Below are 13,990 nucleotides of genomic sequence, written 5' to 3' on the forward strand. Positions count from 1 at the left end.
TCGGACCCAAAAGAATCGAGGACCCTACGTACAAAGGCATCCCGGTTTTGCTTGTACGAGGGCAGAACCTTGTTCCGGAGAACGTTTGATGGCCCATTAGCAATTTGTCTAGGACCAGGAGATACCGAGTACGTTCCGAGGGAAATTCACAAGGGCACCTGCGAAAATCATTCTGGCACCGAATCATTGGTTCGTAAAGTAATCAGAGCCGGCTACTACTGGACAGATATGGAAAAGGACGCAAAGGAGTTCTTACGAATATGTGATAAATGTCGAATACATGCTCTGATGATACATCAACCAGGAGATCTGCTGTATTCGATTTTGTCACCATGGTCATTCATGAAGTGGGGAATGGACATCGTTGGCCCCTTCCATGGGCACCCGGTAAGGCTCAATTCTTATTGTTTATGACTGACTATTTTTCTAAGTAGGTGGAAGCCCAAGCATATGAGAAGGTCAGAGAGAAAGAAGTCTTCGATTTTATTTGGGACCACATCATATGTCGGTTCAGAATGATGTCCGAAATCGTGTGCAACAACGGGAAACAATTTATTGGCAGCAAAGTGACCTAATTTCTCGAAGACCATAAGATCAAAAGGATTGTGTCAACACATTATCACCCAAGTGGGAACAGATGACCAACAAAACCATACTCCAAAACATTAAAAAGAGGTTATCCGATGCCAAACGAAAGTGCAAGGAAATCCTACCCGAAGTCCACTGGGCATACCGTATGACCTCGAAGTCCAATACCGGGGCCACCTTGTTCTTGCTAGTTTACGGTACCGAAGCTCTGATACCGATTGAAGCCGGTGAACCAAGTATCAGATTTCGATATGCGACAAAGGAATCGAATAATGAGGCCATAAGTTCGATCCTGAAGCTATTAGATGAAAGGCGCGAAACCACCCATGTCCAGTTGGCTGCCCAAAAATAGCGGATCGAGAGATATTACAATCTGAGGACCAACCTTCGACACTTCAATATCAAGGACATAGTACTTAGGAAAGACACACTGAACACCTGGAACCCGAACGAAGGGAATTTGGGATCGAACTGGGAAGGACCATAATAGATTATCGAGATCATCAGAAAAGGATCCTACAAACTCGGAAAATGAAGGGCGAGAAACTACCAAATAACTGGAACATAACTCATTTGAAGCGACAGTACTGCTAAGGTATGACCCCAGTCATTTCCTTTTTACTTATTTCGAACTAACATTTGCAAGTAATCAATAAGAAGCGGTACAGATTTTAGGTCTGAAAGCACCCGTTACACTTTTTTCCCTTGAACCTGTTTTGTCCCAAATAGGTTTTCTGGTAAGGTTTTTAAAAAGGCAACAATGGATTGTGCTAACTTAGAATAGAAGGCCGGTAATGAATCGGTGTCAAAGATTGCATCAATAGTATAAGAGGCTTCTCTCTATGATCAACCTCGAATACTGGGGGACATTACCTCGAATATCAACTTTAGCAAGGAAAGAAACTTTTTGATTAAAGGGTTTCGATAGATAGGATTTATTGTAAGGGACAAACAGTCAAATGAGCCATGCCCGCATAGATTGCTCGAGCCGTGGCACAAAGCATGCAAGAATAAAAAGAAGTCTCTCCCTTGCGGATAAATATTTTGTCATTTTTAAAAAAATTCTTGCATTTCTCAAGGAATTTCCTACATCCGATCCCCTAAAGTTATCCAGCCTAATAGCCACCTTAACTCGAGTTCGAACAATCACTCTCACTTGAGGACTACCGTCCAAAAACAAACTCGGACAGTCCAGGTTATCGAACCTTAGGGGAATCAGGCAACACCCGAATATTAAAGGCCACGACCATGTCCACTTGGGGATTGTTATCCTAGGCATGCTAGAATAACATGGGTGACCAGACCACTGGATAACACCCGAACTAAAAAGGCTAAGTCCAAATTAAATGGACTCGGAGACGTCCAAGACCCGTAACAAAAACAATAAGGCCTTAAATTTCTTGATCGGCTCTAAAAGCCAACCTCGGCAAACTATAATCTAATAAAGTATATGTACTTTGGGGAAAAGATTTCGGTCACGCCGAAACCCTACGATGCCTTAAAAATAAAACAATGTTGAAGACAAGGCTTATTAAAACACCCGAGCATAGCCTAATTATTTCATGCCAAGGCATTTTAATCTTTGCAAATGTAAATGACAAAGCAAAGAACATAGAAATTCCTAAAGGAAAAAAAGGGTTTATATACATATCAAAAATTTCTTACAAGGGCCAAAACGGCCTCAAGACAAATTCTTTACAAAGGCCAAACAACCTCAACCAAAAGGTAGAACGAAAAGTAAAAAACAAAAAACATTTACAAAGGCCTAATTAGCCTAGTTTTCGCCGGGGCAACATCATCACTTTCGGGGTCTCCACCACCCTTGAGCTTGCCCAAATCTTCGGACTCTTCATCGTCCTCGGGATAGGCCAATTTTTTGGCTTTGGCTTCGAGCTCTTTGGCAATCTCAATCTCAGCCGATAGGTAGAAACCCCGAGCGTGAATTTCCTTAAGGTACTCCCTTCGAGATTGCCACTTTGTGTGCTTGATGAGATCCTATGCTCGAACTTGAGCTGCCTCGGCATCAGCCTTATAAACAGCCACCATCTCATCGACATCTACTTTAATTACTTTGGCCTTCGGCTTGACCGCTTCCAGCTCATTGGCTAGATTTTCTCAATCAGAGACGGCCGAATTCAACTGTGACTGAGCTTTTCGATCTTCTTGGCCTGCACCAAGGACTTCTCCTTTATAGCTCGAAGCTGGACCTCAATCGAAGCCAGTTATGCCCGAGCGGTCTCCTTTTCATAGGCCAGGCAGTCCATGTTCTTTTTCATTCTTCGGCCTCAACCTTTACTGCATTCACCTCTACCTGGAGTTATTCGATCTATTCAAGCTTCTGTTGGACATGTGGGTTTGGACTATTAGCCACCATATCTGACTCATCGTCACTAACCTCAAATACTCTCCTTACCTTCTCGACCAGGTTGGCATGCTCCCCCCGAGCCACCTCTAACTCAGCTTGGAGTTTCTTGACCTTCCCCTCACGTTGCTCGCTGAGAACTTTGTAAGCATACCTTTCTCAATGAGCCCTCGGGTCTCAGCCTCATATTGGTTAAACTCTTTTCGTTATCAAAGAAAAGTATCGTGACAGAGCACCGATGCCTACAAACACACAGGAAAGAGTAATAATTTTTATGACTTGATCAAAGTACATAATAAAAGTCGTTAAAAGGCATTCAAAGTTACCCGACTTAATGCTTGTTGGGCTTCGTTGAAAAGGCAGGGTGCTTCCACCTCATTCATTTTTTCTTGATCCTCTTCGATCACTAGGCATAGAAGATAACTTGCAACCCACACGGGGGTAGAGAGGACTTGGTCATCCTCTAGAATAAACATAACAATTGACCGCTTCCGGTTAGGATCTGGACTCCGAGCTGGGAACCGGGTTGTTAGTTTCGGGCTTGAAGAAGGCTTGTTGTTTCGCGAAGACAGACTCTTCTTTGGTACCAGAAAGTTACCCAACCTGGTGACGTCCTCCAAAGAGGTAGATCTAAACTTTTAACAAAGTTATGAAATGGTTCTACAACCCCTTGGGGCGTCCTTTCAGCGTCTAGGACTCGTTAATCATGGAGTCAGTAAATGAAGGCAACTCAGAGAGATCTATCACCCCAAGTGCATCCTTCGAGGAATTATCCTCTACCCGAGAAGCACTGGTCAAGGTCTCTGCATCGACCTCCCTTGCTTGGGGCAAAACCGCCTCGCCCCTCTCTGGTTCAAAGGCCTCGGCCACTGCCTATCATCGTCCCCCTAGTATGAGGCAATTCGATGTTATCTCGCACGTGGGCCACTAGTTGGGAAGAATTTTCTTCTTCCTTGTACTCATCCCTTAGCCGGTGGACTATGTCCGATAGGAGCTCTTGGGCACTGGTGATTTCCATGGATTTGCGCACCAGCCTCCTTCTCAGTTTTTTCCTCTCTGAGTTCAGATAACTAGGAGCCCTTTTTCTCTTCTTCTCCTCACCCTGCCTCGGAGTAGGTGATTCGGCGGGGCTATCCTCGTCACCGGATGGAGGCCTCACAACGATATCCTTAGAAATACATACAAAGAAAAAAGAAATCATTAAGAACCCAGTAGCACGAGGAACCCCAAGTGTTTCACTCAAGAAAGTAATCTCACCATGAGAATAGGCCTCCCACCGGCCCTTCTAAAGTTTGTACCATGCACGCTTAGAATATGGTTTCTGTGATACAATGTTCTTAACCCACTCCTTGAGTCGAAGAATTGCATCCGGAACCCAAGCAATAGCTACATCGTCACCAAATGTTGATAAGAAAGGAGAAAAAGAAAGTAAAAATAAAAATCAAGGAAAAAAGAAACTTTACTTATGTTTTGTGTTCCACTCCTCAGGGAACGATATGTACTTGGTCGAGATCAGGTCCGAGGTCCTCACTCGAAAAAACTGGCCTAGCCATCCTCGGTCTCGATCTTCATCGATTCTCGAGAATGGGGCTTTTGTTGCCCAGCGCACAAGTTTAATCAGTTCCCCCCGGAAGAATTGGGGACTGTATAGGCGTATCATATGGTCAACAACGAATAGGAATCCGTCAATCTTGCTTACGAAGAATCATAGAGAATGACTATCCTCCAGAACGAGGGGTGGATCTGACCAAGGCACACCTTGTATCTTTTACAAAATTGGATGATCATCGGGTCCAACAGGCCCAACATGAAGGGATAAGTGTAAACACTTAAATATCCCTTAACGTGGGTAGTGATATCTTCTTCGGGCCTAGGAATCACCACGTCTTTTCTAGCCCAATTACAATCCTTTATGACTGTAAGGAGGGTTTCTTTGGTGATCAATAAAATATACCTCGATACCTTCTCACCTCGGCCAGCAACGGGTGAATGATTTTACACTTAGAAGTCAGCGGTCACCGAGCACATGCTAGGAATAAACGCATCAAGAGGAGGTTCCACCGCTGGTTCCTTGCCGGTCGATCATGATGAAGAACCAATTTCTTTTTGAGAACTATCTTAGAAGTCTTCGCCATTTTCTTTTGAATAAAGATAAAGGAGAAGAGGTTAAAAGGGTACACTTAATGGTTTAGACAAGCAAGAGTTCTTACAAAGATCTCAAGTAATCTGGGTACAAGTGCTAGAAAATGCAAAGATTTTTAAGAACAAGACTAGAAAAGGATTGGATGTAAAGTTTGAATGAATAAAGGAGGGGGTGTTTATAATTTTCAAACGACGGTTCAAAACCAGAAGTGGCCGACCATCAACTGACGAGCATTTAATGCTATTAAGACATGACTGACGAGACGTTTTGTTAATTTTCTCGTTTCTAATGCGGGGTATCGAGGCAAGAATCGGAAGCTCATATCATTTTCTTGACATTTACTCTTCGAAAAATGAGGAGACTATCTGTATACGGTCAAAATCGGGCTCCTCTATTGCATGACAGATTGGGATTGGAACATGAAAGGTTGAAGATCGACCTCGAGTTCCACTGAACTAGGATATGAAGCGAGAATGTCCGTCCTCTAGAACATCGAGTCCATGACCATGGAATCGACCCTGACCCTGAATGAGCTCTAGGAAATATTGCCAGACCGAATAACGGAAGCTCAAAATATTCGTAACCGGACGGGTATTACGGCGGGAATCTCGGCATGTTTCAATGAGAAACCGACTAATCAGTAAATCATGAATTTTTTTTTACCTTTTATAAAATTGTACCTAAAGTAGGATTTCCCTACTATACAAAAGGGGATCTGATTATTTGTAAAATACATGGTTACACGCATCCCAAAGTAATATAATATTACTTTCTTTCTGTAAGCTACTTTTCGTATGTATTTGATATCATTTGAATTGCTTCCAATTCAAGTGAGACTTACTTTTCAAGGCTATAATTTTTCAAATTGTACGGTTTGAATTTACTTTATCATTGTTCGCTTAAATTATAATTTAATTTATCGCTTTGTACAAATTTAATTCACATATCCTTAAAACTACTTACAAATTCAATTGTTATCCGATTTTGAGGTAAACAAAGTAGAAGCTTGTTCTTGTTGTATGTAACAAACTCCCCATAGTGTATCAATGGATCCTTTATAATATACAAAAGAACAATTAAGCTCGAGAAACCGAGTTCACCTCCCGTCACGGCTAACACCTGCCTTTGTAAGGAAAGGAAACATCAACATGAAGAATTGCGTATAGGTGTTCATAACACGCAGCGGAAGGCAATAACAATCCTAGGTAGTTCTTTTCATATTTAAAATTTATTTTCAAGTCCAAGATCATATCTAAGACGTACCTGGTGAAGAGAGTCTCGTTTCAGAATTTTCTTCGATAGTGCGAAGACTATATACGTATCCACCCCGAGACCGATCCTTGCTATCAGCTTTTTGATCAATGAAAACCGTAAACAAATTGAATGAAATATTGTGTTAAAATTTTTCTCAAAAATCTCAACTCAAATATAGAAGAACAAGAAACACTTTTTTTGTAATTGTATTTTCTCTCTTGGCTTTGTATTGCACTCTCACTTTCATAAAGTAGTTTTTTTTTCTCAAGACTTACTACGACAAATTTTCTCCATCACCCTTTATATAGCATTACGTATAAACCATTTTCCTATTTAGTTGAGGTAATAATTTACATAGTGTCCCGACCCAATTCCCAAACCTGGTCGTGATGGCGCCTCTCATGAAGACAAGGCCAGTCATTCAACCCAATTCATCATTTTAAGACAAATAATTAACACAATTATAGTATAAACATTGTTTAATAATATCCAATAGCGGAAAGTATAGATAAAATACGAAAATCCAACCTAACTCAGCCCTAACCGGGGTGTCACAAGTCATGAGCTAATACAGAATTTACTAAAATTCTACAAAGTATGGAATTAGGAACAAAGTCTGAAGATATCATAAATAACAGAAGATAAGGGAGAAAACGGGTCTGCGAACGCCATGCAACTACCTCGATAACTTCGATGAAAACTGAACAGCAGAAAACTCTCTCTATGCCTCAAGAATACCTGTACCTGCACACATGGTGCAGGGAGTAATGTAAGTACTCCGACCCAGTGAGGAATAAATATAAATAATGACTGAAGGTAAGAAAACACGTTAAGGCACACAACATTATATAAGAGCACATAATTATCATGGCAGATAATGCAGATAAAGAATAAATGCATGAGTGCAATGCAATGCATATGACGGTACCCTCTGGTACCCACTGCGGCGTGCAGCCCGAGCCATCCATATTTATTTATCGTCGACGGCGCTCACTGGGGGTGTGTACAGACTCCGGAGAGGCTCCCACAGCCCAAGCGCAATATCAAGCCATCTCATGGCATCAAATCTAGGCCCTCGGCCTCATATCAATCTCAGTATAATCACCCAGGCTCTCAGCCTCAATATCAATGTAATCAACAAAGCTCTCGGCCTCAATATCAATGTAATCAACCAGGCTCTCGACCTCAATATCAATATAACACTGCTGTGGCGCGCAGCCCAATCCATGCTCAGTCCAGAAATCATCATATGCCCCTTGGGCATTTGTAAAACAGTAGTTCTCAGCCCGAAATATCATTTAGAAATATCATTTAAGTTTTCAAATCTTAGAAAGATGGCTGAGTTTGCAAAACAGTACTTAAAACCTTGGACTGAGGTCAAATGATATGCAAAATATGCGAAAACAGTGATATCAATCCTTGAAGGATTCAAATAATTGGCACGAAGCCTACAATTTAAAACATGACTGGGGATATAAATTCTTTAACAAAATAAGTGAGGAAAACCAGTCAAAAATCCCCTAAGGGTTCTACAGGTCGGCACAAGGCCCCAAGCATGGCAACAAGCCCAATTCACAATAATAAAGTATATGTCTCAACCAAAAATGTAGTAAAATATCTCTCGGGACGGACCAAATCACAATCCCCAACGGTGCTCTACCCCACGCCCGTTATCCGGCGTGCAAGTCACCTCAATATAGCGTTACGATGTGAATTTCCGGGGTTTCAAACCCTCAGGAAATCATTTACATCTATTACTCACCTCTAGCCGGCCAAATACTATTCCGCGATGCCCTTTCCTTTCGTATCGACCTCCTCGCGCGTCGAATCTGGCCAAAATCACAACGAATACATCACAATAGGCTAAGGGAATATAACCCAATCAAAAAGACTCGAAAAATATCAAAAATCACGAAATTTGCAAAACCCAAGCCCCGGGCCCACGTCTTGAAATCAAGAAATATTTACATCAAAATGTTCCTTATCTCACCACGAGTCTATACATACCAAATTCACAAGAATCGGATTCCATTTGACCCCTCAAATCCCAAATTTAGAATTTCAATCTCAAGCCATAATTTCTTATAATTTGGCTATGTTTTCATGGATTTCTAGGATGATTCTTCAATAAAATCATGTATTTAACTCATAAAACATACCTCCAATCGATCTTAGTTGAAACTCCCTTCAATCCCCGTCCAAAAGCTCTCAAAATGCCTAAAAATGGTGGAGAAATGGGGTGTTTTTCGCGAATGAAATGTAAACATTCTGCCAAGAATTTTTCGGAATTACTGTTCACACCGTGTTACTGTTCACTCGTATTACTGTTCACGGGGTACTGTTACGGGGTACTGTTCACGGCACTATTCATGGATACTGTTCACGGATACTGTTACGGGGCACTGTTCATGGGCACTGTTCATAACTACTGTTCACAGTGCTGTAAAAAAATGCAGCAGCTTTATTTTTTTCGTGCCTAAATCGATCCGTTAACCTTCCGAAATACACCCGAGGCCCCCGAGACCTCAACTAAAAGCACCAACATGTCTTAAAACATTATCCAAACTTGCTCCAATCGTCAAAACACCTCAACTAACGCCAAAATCATCAAATTATATCGAATTCAAGCCTAAGTTCTTTTAAAACTTCTAAAACACACATTCGATCAAAAACCCGACCAAACGATGTCCGAATGACCTGAAATTTTGCACACATATCCCAAATGACACAATGAAGCTACAGCAACTCTCGGAATTTCATTCCGACACCCGGATCAAAATCTCACCTATCAACCGGAATTCGCCAAAATACTAACTTCGCCAATTCAAGCCTAATTCAACACCGGACCTCCAAAATTACTTCCGGTCCTGCTCCTAAGTCACAAATCACCTCTCGGAACTAACCGAACTGTCGAAATTCACATCCGAGCCCTCTAACTCACAAGTCAACGTCCGGTTGACTTTTCCAACTTAAACCTTCTTAAAAGAGACTAAATGTCTCATTTCTTATCAAAATCGCTCCAAATAAATTCTAATGCACCCAGTACCGATAATGAAAAATGAGGAAGCACAAAATGGGATGAACGAGACATTAACTCATGAGACGACGGGTCGGGTCGTCACATTCTCCCCAACTTAAACAAACGCTCGTCCTCGAGCGTACCCAGAGTTGTCCTAGAAGCCAACCAAAAGCTGAATGACCTTATCAAACATAAACCCGGAGATGATCCCACGTAATCCTATCTCACATGGGTCCGATAACGCGTTGTAACTAAGATCAGAAAATCCACTCTAGCCCATAAATCATAGAGCCACATTTCACCTTTTCGGAATCATACACAAGATCAGAACCTCACACTTACATTCAAAAAAATTTGAACCAGCTGTAATAGACCATGCCTGCAACCTCGGGTGCAATTATATGATATACCAATAACTCAAACACATGCATCGGTAACTTCCATTTACAGCAGTTGCCCGCAACAACCAAATACCGATAGAAATCTCTTATTAGCCAAGGTCTCATTCCAACACTTTCATATACTGCCAACGGTAATTGAAACACGCAATAAACCATAATTATTGCTCAGATCAACCATTCACGAGGCCATTTCTCCTCTATCAATTATAGTAACAATTTTTTTTTTAAAACCGAACCTCGATATTTACCCATCAAACATGCTGAAATCAAATCTGATCGTATTCATCAATGACCCCAATGATCACCTCGAATCCAACACACCACTCTGGTGATATGACACCTCAATACATGCCTAAGCCACAACTTTCATAATACGAGCACCAATAAGAAACGGCCTGAACATACTCAAGTCATGAAAAATGACTCAAACGAAAGAGTCGTACCTCAAGCTCATCAGTACCATCAGCGGACCCAACAAGAACATGCCGCAATACTACCGAAATATCATTAGTTTAATAACATTACCTTTTTATGAGACATATACTCTCGTCAAGTTACTTTCAATTAGCAATACTATTTCCCCAATCATCCGAAGATCATTTGCCCTAATCATCTGAAGCTTTTTTCTCTAATCACCTAGAAGAAAATCGCTACACATCTCATGTTCTGGATGATGTACATAGGTATTGTTCTAACTCTTACAATATTGACATGACGGATGAGGTATGCATAAATTCATGACCATTGTCGAGACAACGATTCGTTGGTTCTATACTCCTGGCAAGAACTATCACCTCATTTTGAGCAAAATCATGGTCTTAGCTCCTTAATTTACTTCATATATCAGATTGCACTAATCTCAAATTCAATGATCTCGTCTCACCCAGTACAAACTACTCAGGCAATAAGACACCCCAGACATAATCAAAATTCGCATATGATACCTCAATATGCCAATAAGCTACCAATTCGAACGCGGTACAAAAGGAAAACAAACTCTGGAAGGAATTACCAATTTCACACACTAATACAGACTTTCCTTAGAAAACAGGAAGCAAGGCATACAAAATAGCATATAGAAAACTATACTCAACATCACACTGTTGTGGCGTGCAACCCGATCCAGATAACATACCCATGGCGGCGTGCCACCCGATCCACACATATATCTCACATAAGGAGATGCACATCGAGCCAAATTTGCTCATTACAACAAAATACCGAGTATCAGTCGTAAGCATGCTAAGTGCATAATAATATCTCTGAGGGACATATAGCGTTATAAGCTACAAAACTCAAGCATAACTGAGGTGCATTTTACAATCTGAATTTCAAGGGCTAAGATGCTCATATAACATCATTCCTACATAGAATCTCAACACATAGCAATTTCTCAAGTCGTCTCACGACTCACACGGCGCAATGTATCACTATGCGAAATATCTGACAATGAAACATCAACCTAACTACTCCTCCATGAGGACCGCGTTACTAAAATGCATACATCTGGCCTGATATAGAGCCATTATTCACATTAAATCTATCCATCGACTTCAAGCCGATTCTGATCACAGTAAACTAGTCTGATAACCTTTCAAAGGTCCATAATAAGTCCCATCACAATCGGGGTAATCCTCCCCAGTTCACAACCCAATATGCCAAGTGCCCTCCAGGCATGAATCTTTAATTTAACAACACCATCACAAACTTCATACTTGATTTACATCTTTAATCAATCAAGTGATCACATGCCACACTTATATAATCTTCCCGTGGGACACACTCCCACAACCTACCACAACAATATTTGTAGCGTACCTCCAAACCATCGATTGCACTAACACCGAAGAGCGATCAAGAGTCATTAGCCGGGACGCAAAACCCTTTTTACAAAACACCGATCTTAGGTGACGCTGAAGACAATTCCAACTTACCGTAAACATCGAAACTTATCTCCTGCTCATTCGAGCTCATGACATCTTGTCAAAAGTTTTCCTTCACTCGTGCCATTCTCGGCCTAATTTCCACAACCAGAACTGATTCACCAGCATGCATCAAATCGGAACTAACATAGTACATAACCGTACAATCCGCTAACCAATAGCAAGCTCCCCAACTTGGCTCGAAGCCATAGATCACAACACATATACTCTATTGTTGCCGTAATACCATGGTGAGATTAAACTCACTCCTTCATAAGCTTGTGGAAATACGAATCATCGAAAATTTTAACTCTTTTGCAATTTTTGCATTCACTCACACAACAGTTAAGCCCACTCTTTAGGCGACAAATTTTTTTTACTAAGTCCCAAATTTTTCAAAAATTTCGACAGAGTTTCCTTTGTAATTGGGCCTATCCACCTGCCAGAGAATCACCAAAACCATCCAAACAACATGTCCACAACTTGACAAAGCATCACAATGTATATCAACAACATTAATCTCAATATTACATGGATTATATTATCAAAATTGATACATGGACATGCGTTGCACCTATTTGAATCATAACACATAGAAAATACCTTTCAATCCTCCATTATTGGGCTATTCAACCGAGTAAGAACATATTCTTTCTTTAATGTTTTCGACCCTCAAGGTGGTCTCCTTGACTCAACGATTTCGTCATAATACATTACAGAAGCGATCTCAGCTCCCAGACTTATCTAACTAGTATGACAAATAGATTCCCCTCATAAGCCAACTACCCACTAGCTTTACCTTTAGTTAATATTTTTTGTATATCTTCCACTGCCATACACATTATACAATCACTTAATCTTTCTGAGTCTAAACTCATACTATAGCATGAAATTTACTTCACTCCAAATAGGAGACATAAAAAGATTCTTCACGCACCCATAACTTGTGACTACACATCCTATCACAATGGATATCATACACTCAATAGTTCATCTATCATCCAGTAGACCTTCCTCGTCATTTCCAAGTCATATAGATACATCTCGCAGTACTATCATACTCCTCACGTAGCTATCCAGCCATGATTCCCACTAATAGGGACAATACCGAACATAAAGGTTCAAAATACTTGCTCGCACAATAAGTACCTCAATGCTCAAGCCATAGGCAAGATCCGGCCTCAAGTCCTCCAGACTGGCCTAACATCAAGCTCACCGAGATCACGTCTCTCCCTTCTATCGGGGAATTACAAACCATCAAGGCAAATCGAATACTTAGTGCTCGTTCGCGCATAAGAACATGTGGAAGGAATCGTAAGAGTTACTTTTCAAGCAGAATCAAGGACGCACGCTAAGAATTCAAGAATGTGAAGTTTTCGTAAAGGTTCTGCAGCCTCTCGAGGATAAATACAGACGTCTCCGTACCGATCCGCGAGACTCTACTAAACCGGCTCATGACTCACGAGACCAATTAACCTAGGCTCTGATACCAACTTGTCACGACCCAATTCCCGAACCTGGTCGTGATGGCGCCTCTCATGAAGACAAGGCCAGTCATTCAACCCAATTCATCCTTTTAAGACAATTAATTAACACAATTATAGTATAAACATGGTTTAATAATATCCAATAGCGGAAAGTATCGATAAAATATGGAAATCCAATCCAACTCAGCCCTAACCGGGGTGTCATAAGTCATGAGCTACTACAGAGTTTACTAAAATTCTACAAAGTATGGAATTAGGAACAAAGTCTGAAGATATCATAAATAACAGAAGATAAGGGAGAAAACGGGTCAGCGAACGCCATGCAGCTACCTCGATAACTCAGATGAAAACTGAACAATAGAAAACTCGCTCTATGTCTTAGGAATACCTGTACCTGCACACATGGTGCAGGGAGTAATGTGAGTACTCCGACCCAGTGAGGAGTAAATATAAATAATGACTAAAGGTAAGAAAACACGTTAAGGCACACAACATTCTATACAGAAACAGTGAAATCATTTAAAATAACAATTCAGCGAAACATCATGTGAAATTTCTTTTAAACCAGTAAAACAGGTAATTTGGCAGTAAAATGACGAGTAGAAATCTGCCCCTCGGGCTCAATATCAAAACAACAAGTAGAAATCTGCCCCCTCGGGCTCAGTATCAAAATAATAACTAGAAATCTGCCCCTCGAGCTCAGTATCAAAATAATAAGTAGAAATTTGCCCCTCGGGCTCAGTATCAAAATAATAATTAGAAATTCTGCCCCTCGGGCTCAGTATCAAAATAATAAGTAGAAATCTGCCCCTCG

This window comes from Nicotiana tabacum, chromosome 16 (assembly GCF_000715075.1).
Source record: "Nicotiana tabacum cultivar K326 chromosome 16, ASM71507v2, whole genome shotgun sequence".
Classification (NCBI taxonomy): Eukaryota; Viridiplantae; Streptophyta; class Magnoliopsida; order Solanales; family Solanaceae; genus Nicotiana; species Nicotiana tabacum.